Source organism: Stomoxys calcitrans, chromosome 3 (genome assembly GCF_963082655.1).
Source record: "Stomoxys calcitrans chromosome 3, idStoCalc2.1, whole genome shotgun sequence".
Lineage (NCBI taxonomy): Eukaryota > Metazoa > Arthropoda > Insecta > Diptera > Muscidae > Stomoxys > Stomoxys calcitrans.
In genome coordinates, this window is record NC_081554.1 from 140,962,024 (window position 1) to 140,978,761 (window position 16,738).

The window sequence follows — 16,738 nt, forward strand, 5'->3', positions numbered from 1 at the left end:
CAGCAAAATCGGATGATAAATGTGGCTTTTATGGGCCTAAGACCCTAAATCAGAGGATCGGTCTATATGGCAGCTATAAACAAATCTGAACCGATCTGAGCCAAATTGACAAGGATGTCGAAGGGCCTAACACAACTCACTGTCCCAAATTTCAGCAAAATCGGACAATTAATGTGGCTTTTATGGGCCTTAGACCCTAAATCGGAGGATCGGTCTATATGGCAGCTATGTGCAAATCTGAACCGATCTGAGCCAAATTGACGAAGGATGTCGAAGGACCTAACACAACTCACTGTCCCAAATTTCAGCAAAATCGGATAATAAATGTGGCTTTTATGGGCCTAAGACCCTAAATCGGAGGATCGGTCTATATGGCAGCTATATCCAAATCTGGACTGATCTGAGCCAAATTAACAAAGGATGTCGAAGGCCCTAACACAACTCACTGTCCCAAATTTTTATCAAAATCGGATAATAAATGTGACTTTTATGGGCCTAAGACCCTAAATCGGCGGATCGGTCTATATGGAGGCCATATGAAGAAATAGCCCGATATTGCCCATCTTCGAACTTAACCTGCTTATGCACAAAAAAAGAATATGTGGAAAATTTCAGCTCAATATCTCTATTTTTAAAGACTGTAGCGTGATTTCAACAGACAGACGGACGGACATGTCTAGATCGTCTTAGATTTTTACGCTGATCAAGAATATATATATTTTATTTATTTATATTTTATGGATATTTCGGTGTGTTGCAAACGGAATGACAATATGAATATACCCGGAATATAACGAAAAATTGTATATAAATACAATATATCACGATTACTTTTATTAATTCGATTTAAAAAATTTATTAAATTTTTTTCACATATGCTATCTATGGAAAAATTTACGCCCGTTCATTAACGCAATCAGAACTGAAATAATTTTATTGAGTTGCAGCATAGTAATTGGCGTAATAGGCCATTGCTTCTTTCATTTTTCAAATAATTCGATACTATGTTAGATTTTTAACATATTGTTTCACTTCATTTTACGATTAAAGTAAGTTGTAGTGCTTACCGGACCATGTCAATGAACTGAGAAATAGTGATAATTATTATACCCAGTTTCTTCTAATTCTGTTCTTGGATAAAAGAAAAAATTATTTGAATAGGAAGAAAATCATCACTTACGGGATTTAACGCAACATTTTATATACATATATTGTGTTTAAATACTTTTATAAAATTGATTAGAATATTTTTTTAACTTTTCACTCGTACTAACTATATAAACATTTACGTAATATTTTTTTTTTTTGAGTTGCAGCATAATTATTGGCGTAATAAGTCAATGTTTATTTTAATGGTTTTTCAAATATTTCGAAACTATGTTAAATTGAATTTTTTAACACATTGTTTCGCTTCATTTTACGATGAATAAATGTTGCCACTGGTATAAAAATTTAATTTCTTATTAATAGAATTTCTTTATTGTAAACAAAGCATTAACTCAATTTTTAAATCCATATTTGTTTTGTTCTCTTTTTTAGGTATGTATTCACACATTGGTGACTGATGACATCTATTTCAATTCAGTATTTTATATTCAGTAAGTAGTGAATTTTGCTATATTTCCTAGTTTGTTTGACTTCATCCAACGAAATCTATCACAATATTTTAATATTATCTGCCAAGAACAATGGAAAAAGCCAAAAACAAATCTTTGCTGTTAATGCTGGTCGCTATTGGTTGCCTATGGTTTCCCTTTTTTTATTAAATTTCTGTTAGTCGAATGTCCTAGAAAACAATAAATCATAATTAAAAAGATTTAATCGGCTTAAAGGAAGCTGCTAGACTGAGCTTAACATTTATGTCCTTCATTTTTTTTTTGGTATCCTAGTCATGTGATTTGCGTTACCCCTAAACCTTTGGGTGACTCATAAACCCAAGGACAATCACAGCACATAGAAAACATCGACAATGGCAGTGTGCATGGAAGATAGACAGCAGGACATCTTAATTTTAAACACTCAATTCTTGAAGCACAAATGAAAACCAAAAAACAAAACACCAGAGTAGCAACCGATCGACCAGTGACACACTCACTGACTCTGGACCGATTCATTCGCGCCTGGGCATAGTCAATTATAATCAATAGATTTTAGGCACGACTCGCCAGGAACCCATTGAAGTCATTGTGTATGTTGTGCTAAACTCTAACACGAGCCTTCTGCACGCAGCAGGACATCTACGGGTGGTCTGCAGTCATCGGTATCTTCGGTATGCCCATTGTCTCGTGTATAGTGGTCCTGGTCTATGGTGTTATGTGATGTGACAGATTTGTGTGAGACCGTGTTCTTAAATCTGCTTGTCCACATTTGACACTAGATTCCAGGGCAAAAACAAACTGTTCACCAGGATTCATCATGACCAGTCAACCAGCTAGCCGGCAACCCAGCCGCATGAGTCCATTTCGTAATTGTTGTTGCTGCTGCCTTGTTAACATGGCTATAGTAGTGAATGTGTCTTTAAAACAGCACCACTTCACTACTAGCGACGCATTTTTTGTTGGTTTTAGCTCGGACATTATTCTAGTCTTTTGTGTTGCACCAGTAACTTTAAATCCTTAATGCGCTCATTTGATCCTTTTGTGTTTTATTTTGTTCTCGCTTTGCAGCAACTACATCTGTTGGATTTTAAAACGAATAGTCTATGAAAAAACTGCATTCCAAAAATTTCAAAATTAAATGTATATTCTCATTGTGTTAATCCTTTCTGTGGGAGATTACAAAACACACCAGCGGAAGGGAAAGTTTTTGCAAGATGTTAATAATAAGGTGTTAATGATTTCAGAAGGGTTTCCCCTAATACTAATGCGTTGGTAACACGTGGCTATAGGTAAACGGTTCGGAATGACAGTCACCGTTATTGAAACGTTTGTAAAGGAAATACTTGCTAAACTATGGAAAAAATAAAATTCTTGCAAATTTTGTATTGTACAATAACCTAACCATATTTTGAAAACATTTTATACGAAAATCACATTTTTCGTATTCGACTTGTGCGGCCGGGCCAAACTTTGGATTTTTTATCAGCTAATGGCTGGTACTATGGTCGTTTTTCGCAACATTTTTTCGTGATTACTTTTTTTAGATAATAGATTTTGAAGCAAAAAAAAAACTTGATGATTTCATTCAGTAGGACATTCCCTCATTACCTATGAAAACATTTTCTTAAAAGTCTTATGTTTTCTTTGAGATTTTTGTAGTGTTTCAAGAAAGTAACCGTGAAAAATGTGTGTTTTCAACTGTGAAAAACGAATATAGTACCAGCCTTTAGATATTAAATCTAAAGAAAGGTGTTAAAGGACTGCGCAAGACCATTCATTTCATCTTTCAAGGCACACTAACAATCGAAGAGTATTTCAAGAACTGAACTATTTGTTGAAAAATACAACATTGTATGAGACAATTGAGAACTGAGTAACGAGATGAGTGCCTGCAAAAAAAAGCCCTTTAGCAAAAAGAAAGATTGATTCAGATTTCAGTAAGTGCACGTTGTACAAAGCATGTATTCGGGTACATTTTGATTCAAATAGAGTATTACTTTTCTTGTCGTCTGCACAGACGTGTTGTTTATTTTTATAAGAGAAAACAAATAGTTTCCGAACGATTTGTGTGATCAGTTCAACTTTAAAAAAATGACAGCAAGATGCTTTCGACTCAGTGTGCAGCGATAATTTCTCATATCTCACTGTAGCTGCGATGAATTTGTGATAAAAATACTCCCAAGCACTGAATGGTGGTTGTTTTTTTAAATTATCTACTCACCAACAACTCGTGTCTCGCTCTTCACGAGTCTTGACATACAATATTATGTTGGTTCAGCGTTCAGGAGTTCAGCGAAAACAGTCACCAGCATGGTTTTGAGAAGGTATATATATGTCGAAGCTATGTCCAATTAAAATCCGATATGGACAGTTATTGGCCCGTATGTTAATAGATCCAATATGATATCCTGTCCTAAATATCATTGAATTGAGCAAACCTACGCATTTATGATCTTAAGAAACTGAATCGCGAGATCGGTCTATATGGCAGCTATATGCAAATAGGATTCTATCTGGACCATTTTCGCCACAGATACACTTTTGTGAGCTTAAGAAACTGAATCGCGAGATCGGTCTATATGGCAGCAGTATCCAAATAGAGTAAGACTTGGACTATTTTCGGCACAAACACCGAGAACGCTAGTACGAGGTAAGGGATGTGATTCCCACCAGTGGCAGTCTGGTGTTACTACGGTATCACAATGAACTAAAATAGTCTAAGTGAGTTTGCTAAGAAAATAGACTACTACTCTAACCTTACCATACCCACTATCTTAAATTTTAAGCGAAATTTGGCCATCTCAAAGCTTAAATCTGGAGAACTGTATTATGGAAAATGTATTCAAATATGGGTTGGTTATGTTTATTCAAACACTAACGGCCTTATTCACTTATAAACTCAATGAAGCCTTTAAATAGGTTTATTTGACAATTCTATAAAGGAAATATGTAAAATAAACCTATTTCAAATCTAGACTAAGTTTTGAGAATAAAAAACCCAGAAAAACCAACTGGAGAGAGCATTAAACAAAGCTTCGGACCATAAGCACCACGCTTATTGATAGAAAGGAGTTTTAATTGGCAGCAAATCTGTTGAGAGCAGCCATGTTGAGTAGTTATGAGTAGAACTGCCTTCCGACATATCTGTTTGATTGAACGGAAACTTAAGTAAACTTAGGCAGACTACGAATAGGCTCAGTAATAGGGCAAACAAACCCAAGCTGTGTGCCGGCTGCGACGTTTAAAGGGAGTCCCCAAACAAGTACAAAAGCGAAATGAAATTTTCCAAGAGGTCCCCATGGGTCTGTTTTTGCGAGTAAATAGAGGGAGTGAATGCGTCCTCCAGGTTCTGCGGATTGGTGTCCAATGATCCGAAAACCCTCCGAATTATTCGTAGAGATAAGAGAACATGGATAGAATGTAGCACTGAGACGCTCGAGCTTTTGGCTGCTACGTACTTCCCTGAGTGCTCCGACGTAGCCGGTGGGTCACTTAACCCGGATGATATCAATGTCCGAGGTTGAGGACTTGATAGCGGAAGGAATACCCTTCTGTTGTGTACAGGGACATTGATATCATCCGGATGGTTAATTCGTTTAACCGGATGGCGTACAGCCTGCTATATTGCAAAGGGCTGAACCGATTGTCATGCGACTCTTTGAGACGATTTTTAGGAGCTGCTTAGCTGTAATGCGAGCTGCCTAAAACATCGGACATTATCTCAAGGATAACAAAATGTCAGTAGAGGACGCATAACCATAAAAAATTGCTGCGAACTCTGCTTTGAGCGGTCTTAGCAATTTGTCGATCTAGAATGTCCAAAGTTATTGGGTGTAGCATTAAATTTAGTGCATTGGATGGCGTAGTTCTCAGATCGGCTGTGATGCACGGCAAACAAGCCATGTTTTGGATTCGCCTGAGTATTGAACAGAAGGTAGACTTTTGAAGCGCTGTCCACCAGACTACAACACCATATAGCATTCAAGGTCTGAAAACTGCATCATATACCCAATGCATGACGCGCTTTAAAACCCCAACTTTTGCCAACAGCTCTCTTGTAGATGTATGGGGCAAGATTTGTCTTTTTGCCTATTCCTTAATGTTTTTTTTGAAGTTTAATTTCCTCTCCACTAAAACACCCAGGTATTTTGTGCTTTCGGCAAATGGAATATTCTCTCCTCGCAAGAAGACGGGTGTTAATCTGGGTAACTTGTATCTCCTGCTGAAAAGAACTATTTCTGTCTTAGACGGATTTTTAGGAAATTTTACACTAACCGCAATAGCCACGTCACCAGCATACCGCATGTCTCCGATCGCCATCAGCCTCATCCAATCATTTAGTCCTCTAGTCCTCTAAGGATGGATTCAGGATCTGAGAGAATCCTTGGTCTTCGGTTCTGGAAAAGGAATACGGACGAAACGTGCCGAAAGGCGATGTGCAAGGCGCAGATCCTACAGAAAGGTGTTCGGTAGGAAGTGGGGAGTTAAACCAAGGATGGAATACTGGATGCACACGGCCATTTCGAGATCAGTGCTGACATATGGAACTTTGCTTGCTTAGAGAGGACGGAAAAGGCCACTGCTCCATTTTGTAGGGCATGGATGCTGGAGATGGGCTGAGTAGGGTTCCAGTTTACCTCGCGGCGAGACCGATTCGGGAGAAGTTGTTCCGGATTCGCTTTTCCGAAAGGGTAAGTTGGGAGGCGCATAAAGTGTTTGAGATGGATGAGACCCCTGTCTTCACTGATGGCTCCAGAATGGAGTCAGAGACAGGACTGAGGGTTTACTCCGAGACACACGACATCGATATGTCAGTTAGACCGCCGAATGACTGCTCGATCTTTCAGGCAGAGGTCTGTTCTATTACGTTGGGCGCAATTAGATTCGTAAGATCCACCTGCCACCTTCAAAACTCAGGATATATGTGGACAGCATGACGAGTCCCAAAAGCCTTGAATTCAAGGACGATGAGGTTGAAGTGCGTGGCCTAGTGTTTGGGAGCCCCGAACGGACTCCTATGGCATTGACGTATCTACAGCAGAATAGGCTTCCCATCTTAGATAGGAGGTTCTTCTCCGATATCGGCGAACTTGCAGATTTGTCTCTGGGGAGGCTCCTGAGATACGTGAATAAGACGGTTTTGAATCGACGAGCAACGCGATGAAATCTTCCACACTCTGTTATGGGGCTTACGCACCGGGGAAGCACTTGTGTTGTGGCATTTTCTATATCTCATCATCTCCCTGTCTCCCCTTCGGGATGCAGCGGGGGGCAGTGTATTTCATCATCATAATTTTTCACCAAGTCCTCCTTTTCCTTTTTCTTACTTGTGTGTCACAATGGGGCGGACTGGCTTCTAGGTGAACTCACCTTTCGGGATGAGCTAGCCATTCAACCTAAACTTTGAACAATTTTTAATGCAATCTTCCATCTGAAGCTAATTTTTCATCAATTTTTATTAATTCAGTTTTTGTGAAAGTATTGAATGAAAATCAAAAATTTCGTATCTTTTTTTTGAAAATTTTTTTATTTTTCCTTAGTTTAATAAAAGTTAAATCATTGAAAATCTATTTTAAACATAAAAACGTATTTTAGAGAAAATATCAATTTATTGCAATGGGATGGAATAAAATATTACTTTTAGGAAATGTTTCAAAATTTTATATTTCGATAAATTTTAATTTGTTGCTTCTTAACAGTCAGAAAAGACATGATTTCCCCTTCTGAGCAAATATCTAACTTTCATTTGCTGTTGCCACAAAAATGTCCCTGCTTAAGTGAGACATTTGAAAATTCTAGTAAATATTTACACAATATATTTCATTAAATTGCCTATCATTAAAATGCTAATTATATTTATTCATTAGATACAGAAGCAAATGCGTATTCATAAAGAACTTTCCAAGAGAAAGGGTGTTAAAATTGAGGTTAAGTCAAGCGGTTCAGGAAAATATGAAATATAAAATTTAATCCTGAAAATATGCCAACATTATTATTCTTTGCGAAGGCACCAACTTTAATGTCATAAAGACCATTATGTAGTATTGGAAGAAAAATGCAAATTTCATTTTCTCAGGGGAGTATTTCTGACGACTTAAATGTTGTCATAAATTATTGGCTACCAAAAATTAAATTCCTATGATATTTCAAGATTGTTATTTTTAAAAAGGCATCAACCACAGAATATTTGATTGCAGTAAATAAGAAGTATTGAGAACCTATTCAAATTCAATGATGGGACAATAAACCCCAACGAATTTGATGCCATAGTGGTAAATGGAAAGAATAACCCCTACTTGAGATATTTATTATAATAGCATAGGACATTATATGTGCATGAGTCCAAGGTGATGAGAAAGTCATAAAAATGTATGAATACCCATTAATGTCAGAAAAAATTTATGAAATCCTAAAATCTAAAACAAAATCCCACAATTCTTGTGTCCTTGAAAATGTAACAGTGACAATTTTAAAAGCAAATCCCTAAAGCCATTTTGGCAATGTAAAACTAAACTCCCAAGAAAACTGCACATATTCCCAAAGCTATTGTGGCAAATACTTCAGTACAGTACTTGTCGCCGTCGTTGTCACCTAATAAAATAGCAATGATCTACAAAGAAAGAAGACAAAATTCGCCACAGGATGTCTTCTGGAAAAAATATGAAGAATACGTAAAAATATAATGTTAAAATATTCTTTGTTTTATCTAACAAATATCTTGTTGCAAGGTGTTATTACACATAATACTTGGTCTTCTATTATTAGTATTACTCATAAATTGCGAAAGAAATGAGGCAAAACGAATCCTTTCTTTCGTTTGGATTTTTTGTAAAGATCTCTTGCATACACTACCTTTTAACCTTTGATTTTAAGATTTAGTCAAAAGTTCTTTATAACAATGGTCAATCGATCTGTTCCAATTTAAAATGCTCGTCACTAGAATTCGTTCACATCAATTCTGGCGACACTCACAGGACAATTGTCCAATTGTGAAAACGATGATGTGTCCGTCTATCTTAACAATGGTTTCTGTTCTATGATGTGATATTGTCAAAGAAATTTATTGATTATCACTTTAGCCACTGAGCAGATTTTTCCATTTTCTTTGAAGTTTTTGTATACTAAAATGGCACAATCAATTTGTTCCAATTTTCACAGATTGTAGAGTTTGTCCCCCGGTGAAAATAAATTATTTTATTTCATTTAACCCTTCCTCATACCCCACTTCTCAAAACGCCCTTTGAAAACCTAAAATACGCAATTGGTATAAAACTATGGAACCAAACTACCTGGCGGAAAGCCATGTTTACCGATTAGGACAAAATGTATATCAAATGAAAAAGCCATATGGGGCAATATGGGTACTAAATGACAGGAACTTAAGAGGAGACATAAACGATTGGGCCTAAGTGACTGGTAGGTCGCCAAACCTCCACATTACCCGCCAAACAGGACATGCTTACCACGGCAATATTGGTATCAAATAAAAGGCACTTTATCCCAAAATGGGCATGTTTGTCTAACGATGGAAATTGGGTCTGAAACGGAAGGTCTTAGGGAGAAGACTACGGGCTTGGAACCGACTCACTCCCAAACAATATACAGGGTTTTTCAATAAGAGCGCTACAGAATTTTTTTTTTAATAAAACAAAAACGGGTTTGGATATCAATGAAATTCTTTATTTTTGTGAAAGTACATTCGTTGCCATTATGTATGGAACTCGATATCTTTTGCATGGCCACCATGGGCACGCTTGCAGAAGTCCAAACGCTAAACCCAATTTTCGACGGTTTTCAATCATAAATCGACCGATACTGCTGCAATATCCCGTTCGATATTCGTACGAAGTTCATCAATTGTCGCTGTTTTGTTGCCATAAGCCATAGACTTGACGTAGCCCCTCAGGAAATAGTCAAACGGCGCCAAATCGCACAATCAAGGCGGCCAATCGACTGGACCATTTCGTGAGAAACAACTTTCTCCAATCTCAGTTTCCAAAAAATTGATTGTGACATTCGCTGTGTGGCTTGTGGCGCCGTCCTGTTGGAACCACCTGTCCTCCAAGTCTATATGATCCAATTAGGGCCAAAAATATTCTAATATAATTGATTCCCATTCACAGTAACGTGCTGTCTAGATCATCACGGAAGAAGTACGGTCCATTAACCGCCCCATACCGTAATTTTGATGACTCATGGAGTACATGTGGACTGCTGTCAGAACAATAACGCATATTTTGCTTATTGACGAAGCCATTGAGCCAGAAATGAGCCTTTGGGCGTAGCGCTCTTAACGTTTGCTGTAGTAAATTTTAATAATTTCCTCTCCTTGTTGGCTGGTATATCTTTCCATCTTGAAATGGCAAACCTTACTGAAGATAAATGTCAAAAGAGCGACAAAAAATATACCGCCGTGTGCTGTCCCAACGGTCTACATTTGTAGCGTCCATTTTGAAACCCCATTTATGCATGTCGTTAAGGAGAATATGGGACTTAAATGAAAGGCATTCGTCAGTAAACAGAAAAAACAAATCGGTTGCAATCAATAAACTAAATAATCCAGTTAATTATACTCTCCATCATAGAATGGGGGTATATTAACATCGTCAATCCGTTTATAACACATCGAAATATTGGTCAATACCAGATATAGCTCCCATATAAACTGATCTGCTGACTTTACTTCTTAAGTCCCTATAGTGCTCAATTCTTTTGCGACCTGGTCGAAATTTTGCACAATGGCATCTACTACGGTTAGTGGAATGCTCCATACGGTGTAGCTGCAATGGCAGTCGCGGACAATTTGCGGCATCGAACGGCCTCAGAGAGAGGGTGGCAACGGCTCTTGCACAAATACTGAGCGCCTATGATATGACAAGGCGAGTTATATTGAAATTTGTTGAAATTTTCAGTTGAAGTTATAATTGAAATTATTGATTTTTTTTAACATTTCAATTAATTTCTGTAATATTTGGTACACAGATGTTTACCCCCTGGAACATGAACTTGAGGTACGTTGTTTGGTATAAGGTCCTTGGTCACCCCACTTGAACAAAAATTTTGAAGTGGCCAAGAAAATGTGCTCTACAGATTTGTTGTTGTTGTACCAGTGTGTTGTACACTGAGAAGGCAGCGCTTGGCCGATGAAGGACTCCATCGGGTCAATCCGGTACGTAGTACCAGCCATGGGATTGCTATGGGTTTGTACATATCGTAGGAGACTATATGTAATATGGTGCTGAAGTAATATCAATTACAGGCTTCATTGCATATACGAAGATTGCGTTTTATATTAAGAAAAGACAAAAACCATCGAAAATAATCGAAAACAGCTTTATTGTTTTTCGAAATATTCCCTATATAGATCTATACTTTTGCGTTTGAACCAATTGTGGAAGCACTTTTTCCACTCTGATTGAAGTATCTCCAAAACATGTATTCTGAACGCATCAATCGCTTCTTCAGGTGTCAAAAACGTTGACCTGTCATTTTATTTTTTACGTACGGGAATAAAAAGAAGTCGGTGGCAAGTCAGGAGTATACGGCGGATGGCTCATCAAATCGATGTTTTGAGTGCTCAAAAATGCAGTTGTTTCGTAGTTTTGGAGCATTTCTTTCAATCAGTCGACACGAGTCTTTTTTTGAGCGATTGACAAGTTGTGTGGGATCCAACGCGAACAAATTTTTCATGCAATATTGAATGTATGCTGGTCCCATTAATGCTTAAGGTTGTCTTAATCTTACGATAGGACACATGAGGATCTTGCAATATTAGTTGGCCCACAGCATCAATAGTTTTTGGAACAATCAATGGTTTGAACGACCTTCATGAAATTCGTCTTGGAGTGAACTACGACCTCGGTTGAATACACCATACCATCGATACACACTGGTCCTCGATGAAGCTTCATCGCCAAAAATTGAATTAGGTTCATATATGCACTGTTGTTGAGTTAATCCACGTCGAAGTTGTAACAAATAATCGCACGAAAATGTTCATGATTTAATTCCATTTTTTGAGCGAGATGAATCTTTTAAGTTACTGTAAACAACACAAATAGAGTTTATATATCAAAACGTTCTGAGTACGTATAACCACAAAAATGTGAAGCTTTACGATAGAGCTGTCTGTTGACAGATCGCAACACAAGGATTGTCCAATATCGAAATATAATAGGCAACCCTCGTATTCACCCTTAATCCGGTTGTCGAAGGTGACATTGACAGCAGTCGTGGTCGAAGGCTAATTTCAGAACCATAACAACACAAAATGTAAAAGAATGTCCATTCATCAAAACAAAAAACATATGTTTTGTAAATGCGCGTAGGTGTGTTCCGGTTGTTTTTCAGTAAAAATTTGCGGAAGAGCAAAATGAAAATGATGTTCATAAAAATATGTTCGAGGCTGACAATTTCTGTTAAAAAAAAACCTTCTGCAGAAATTTAGAACTTCTTCAAGGCAAATAATGTACGAGAAAACACTTCGTTCCATCGGGACAATTGAAAAAACAAATCATTTTGTAAAAAGAAAAATAATCAGTCAAATGTGTGGTTTTGGTTGTTATAGTCTTGGTGATAAGAACGAATAAGCAATGCAAAATTTGAAAGAGTTCATCTGCAGTGTGAAATACGACATAGTTGGCTGTGACATACGGATACTTCATAAAGGCGGTTACCAAAATTGAGCTGAAAATTACTTAAATTAGTAAACAGCCAATGGTGAAAACCATCGTACTCATAAAGTAAAAATATTCTTGATCGTCTTAAAAATCCAAAACAACGACGGTTGCAATCTTTAAATAAGAAGCTATAGAGGGGAAACGTGGTTTAAATATAAAGCTATCGAGGAGATGTTTGAGGTTGGGCTCTATATAACCCCCTTATAAAGCGATCTCCCGATGTAAAGTCAAAAAAGGAAAATTTTAAGACTGATGATACGAATGAACTAATTAAGCTCCTAACATGAAATGCCTACACAGAAAAAATGAAAAACTTTGTTTAATTAAGAAATTTGTATATACAACTACATAATTTACTGAAATCGGACGTAAAAAGGAATTTTGAACATTGCAATTTGGAAATTCGAATGAACTAATTAAGCTCCTAACATGAAATGCCTACACAGAAATAGTGAAAATCTTTGTTTAATTAAGAAATTTGTATATACAACTACAAAATTTACTGAAATCGGACCTAAAAAGGAATTTTGAACATTGCAATTTGGATTTATGATAAGCTCAAAAATCTATTTAAAGATAACTCAGCAAACAATTTAACTCAATAAACAATTCATTTGAAATTTGCCATTTCTTTTCCAAATGCAAATTTTGCCCATGAACATTCCACAAAGGAACAAGGGCAAACTTCTCACATATCAATGAGTGCAGTCCGATTCAAGTTTAAGCTCAATGATAAGGGCCTCCTTTTTAAAGTCGATTCCGAACGGCGTGCCGCAGTACGACACCTCTTTAGAGAGAAGTTTTACATGGCATAGTACCTCACAAATGTTGCCAGCATTAGGAGGGGAAAACCACCGCTAAAAATTTTTTCTGATGGTCTCGCCAGGGTTCGACCCAGGCGTTCAGCGTCATAGGTGGACATGCTAACCTCTGCGCTACGGTGGCCTCCATTTATTTTAAATAATAAGAAAAAATAATTGAAAAACTTATTTCATTGAATTAAATTGCGTATAAAATATGAAAAATATTGCAAAAAAATAATTAAATTTTTTTTAATGGTCCCAAGCTTCTAAGAAGAAGAAAAATTGTCCATTTCATTTTGAGGCTCTCTTCGTTGTCGGCGACACCGTCTGTTAAAAGTATTACAGACAGAATAATTTATACACATACATATTTAAAATGAATCGCAATAAAAACCAATCTTAGCATCTTGTGTGGAATACCACGAAATCTAGATCCACATAAGTTATCTTCCACCCTCAGCTCCCAAGTCAATAAAATCTGTACTATATCTATATACTATTGGGTTGCCTAAAATGTAATTGCGGATTTTTTAAAAGAAAGTAAATGCATTTTTAATAAAACTTAGAATGAACTTTAATCATATATATTATTGCCATTTTGTTCGATAACCTTTTGCCATCTTTCTGACAAATTTAGTATTCCACGCTCATAGAACTTCTGGCCTTTATCTGCAAAAAACTGAACCAAGTGCGATTTTATAGCCTCATCATTGCCGAAAGTTTTACCATTTAAGGAGTTCTGTAAAGATCGAAATAAATGGTAGTCTGATGGTGCAAGGTCAGGGCTATATGGTGGATGCATCAAAAGTTCCCAGCCAAGCTCACTCAGTTTTTGGCGAGTGACCAAAGATGTGTGCGGTCTAGCGTTGTCCTGGTGGAATATGACACCTTTACGATTGACCAATTCTGGTCGCTTCTCCTTGATGGCTGTATTCAATTTATCCAATTGTTGACAGTAAACATCCGAATTAATCGTTAATCCTAGGAAGCAGCTCAAAATATACCACACCCTTCCAATCCCATCAAACAGACAGCATAACCTTCTTTTGGTGGATATCAGCCTTTGAAGTGGTTTGAGCTGGTTCACCATGCTTGGACCATGATCGTTTTCGACTAACGTTGTTGTAAACAATCCATTTTTCATCTCCAGTTCTGATTCGTTTTAAAAACGGATCATTGCGTTTAAGGTGCATATCACGTTGATTCGGTTTGTTAAATGAATTTCTTTCAATACATGTGATACCCAAATATCAAGCTTTTTCACCAGTCCAAGACTTTTTATGTGATAATGAACGGTTGATTTTGGTATATTTAACTTCTCTCCTATCTCACGCTCAGTTACATGACGATCCAATTTGATTAATGCTTAAAATTTGCTTAAAATTTGTCAATGCCGACTACATGAAAAATCAACAATTACTTTTTGGGCAACCCAATATTAAAAATATGTATTTATAAATATCATGTTTACATTCTACAATGTCCTCCAATTTATTGCGTTTGGCATTTATTCATTCTATTTGTTTGCATTACTCTATTTCAGCGCAAAATTTTTCACAAAAAATTTGTTTTATTTTCAAATTTGAACAAAAAAATACATTTGATTTTTTTTCTTCAGAAAAGACGCCATTTTTCTTATAAACCTCAGTTATTTTGCAGCAGTTTTCTTTTTTTGTGAAAAATTTAGAGGAACAAAACATTCAATATTTTATGCTTCCATCATATTGCCACTCTTTGGAACTTAAAATTACCTATCCAGGCGTTGTATTAATACGGATGAATGTGTCTGGTGAAATGTTTTGTGAACGCTCCTTTTTCCCTAGAAAAGTTTTCAAACCTTTTCACGGTGTTGCATTAATATGCGTTGAATAAGAAATGTCAAAAGTTATTAGAGTTTGGTGGCAGTGATGAGGGAAAGCCGAAGGACTTCAATATATAAAAGCAAGCAAGAAAATAAATTGTATCAATTACAAGAAGCAACGAAATGGCGAGAAATGAGCGCTTAGTTTTTTTTTTCTTTTGATAAAGGACTGATGAACTAATTTCGACTGGCCTTTTAATGCTATTTGTATAAAGTTGTAATAAGGGTTTAAGTTTTTAAGTTACCTACAAAAGATTTAGTTTTCAAATTGTTCGATACCATGCGCAGCCTTATTTCTTTATTTGCTGGCTTAAAATCATTCGTGCGGAAAAAGATGCTTTAGATTTGACGTTTTTCTTAAAGAATTCGACCAGATGAATTTTTTCTCTATGCACAAATTGCACCCCATCCACTGTCTTAGGATTTTTTTGTGTTAAGCAAAGGCCTTCTCATGATGTGCGAAAATTTGTTAGTGCTCGCTTTTTGTCGTCCTCGCATATCTTTTGTTTCTCTTCCTTGTAATCTCCGTTAAATTTCATGTTTAACACATTCATGCAGAAAAACCACAAATAAGCCTTTATGATCCTTTGCTATTTGTTGTCATAAATTTACTGATTTATAAATGCTGCTGGCTTGTTTAGTAAATTATCATGCATTTATTGCAAAAATCAAAGGAATGTACCCCTTTCGGGTTCATTAATAAAATCCTTTAGTTCACACAACCATACACACATGTTCGTAATAGCAACACTGTTGTATGTGCCTACCTATTTTTCATGTTGTCCCCTTAATGGCCTTTCAATATTTTCCTGGTTTGACATAATTTTGCCATATAATATACGATTGCTAAAAAAATGCACGCTAATTAAAAAATTGCTCCGAAAGTTATGAAAACATAAATTTTTAACGGTTTGCTAAGGAATTTATTACCCTTAATGTTGTCATACAAGGCAAGTTATGGATGCCTTTGCAATATTTTTCCACATAAATAAAATGTTTTATGGACAATTTGTTGCCGATTTGCTTTATTGCTGGGAATTATTTTCTGCCATGAATGGATTGCTTCATACTTGCAAGAACTCATTGTTTTTTTTTTTTGTAGTGTAATGTAAATCTGGCTGGAGAATTCCTCCATAAAAAAAACAAGGAGACCACCGTGGCACATAGGTAAGCTGGTTTCAATTTCTAGCGAGAATATTTTTCAATAGTTTTTATTTCCTCACTAATGCTGGAGAAGTTTAAGAGGCCTTCAGCCAAATAAAACTTGGAAATTATGTCAGTGACTTGCCGTTCTGTCTTGGCCATCAAAAGAATTTGAGTTAACTTTGAGCTAAAACTTCAACCGGGCAATATTAATTTATTCGACAGATGTCTCCCCCGTATTGGGATGCTCGAGGGCAATTTAAAAAATTGTCCATTTTATTTGAAAGAAAAATAAATTTCCACTTATTCTTTAACTTTTCCGTGAGTATAGCTCTAATTTTTATTGCATCCGCCAAAATAATACAGCTTTGCGCTGAAATTTTGCTCAAAGCCTTCATTATGTTTAGTGGAAAAAATCGGACAATTCGCGCAGGTTTAGGAATTAAACGCTCAAATGTCCTGTACTTGGCTTTTTGGTCGAAGTTTTATCCTTCTACGGCTGTGTAAAGCGTTCTCACGTTGAAACTATGTCTGAAGTTTTTAAAGTTTATCATAATTTGATTTTATCCCTGTTTACTGATATTAGGTGTTTGGACAAGATCTTCCTAGTTTAAACAAATATCCAGTAAGGAAAGGTAGGAAAAGGGTTGAGCG

At 36.4% G+C, this 16,738-nt stretch overlaps 1 protein-coding gene across 1 annotated transcript in view; it reads left to right on the forward strand.

Moving 5' to 3' along the window:
* Positions 1 to 16,102, forward strand: part of LOC131995710 (zinc finger protein 492-like) — a 493,860-nt gene extending 477,758 nt beyond the window's left edge. Inside the window, exon 6 of the transcript XR_009397566.1 lies at positions 16,044 to 16,102. The gene's annotated coding sequence lies outside the window, so the exon portion shown is untranslated. The remainder of the gene's footprint in view (positions 1 to 16,043) is intronic.
* The last annotated feature ends 636 nt before the right edge of the window (positions 16,103 to 16,738 follow it).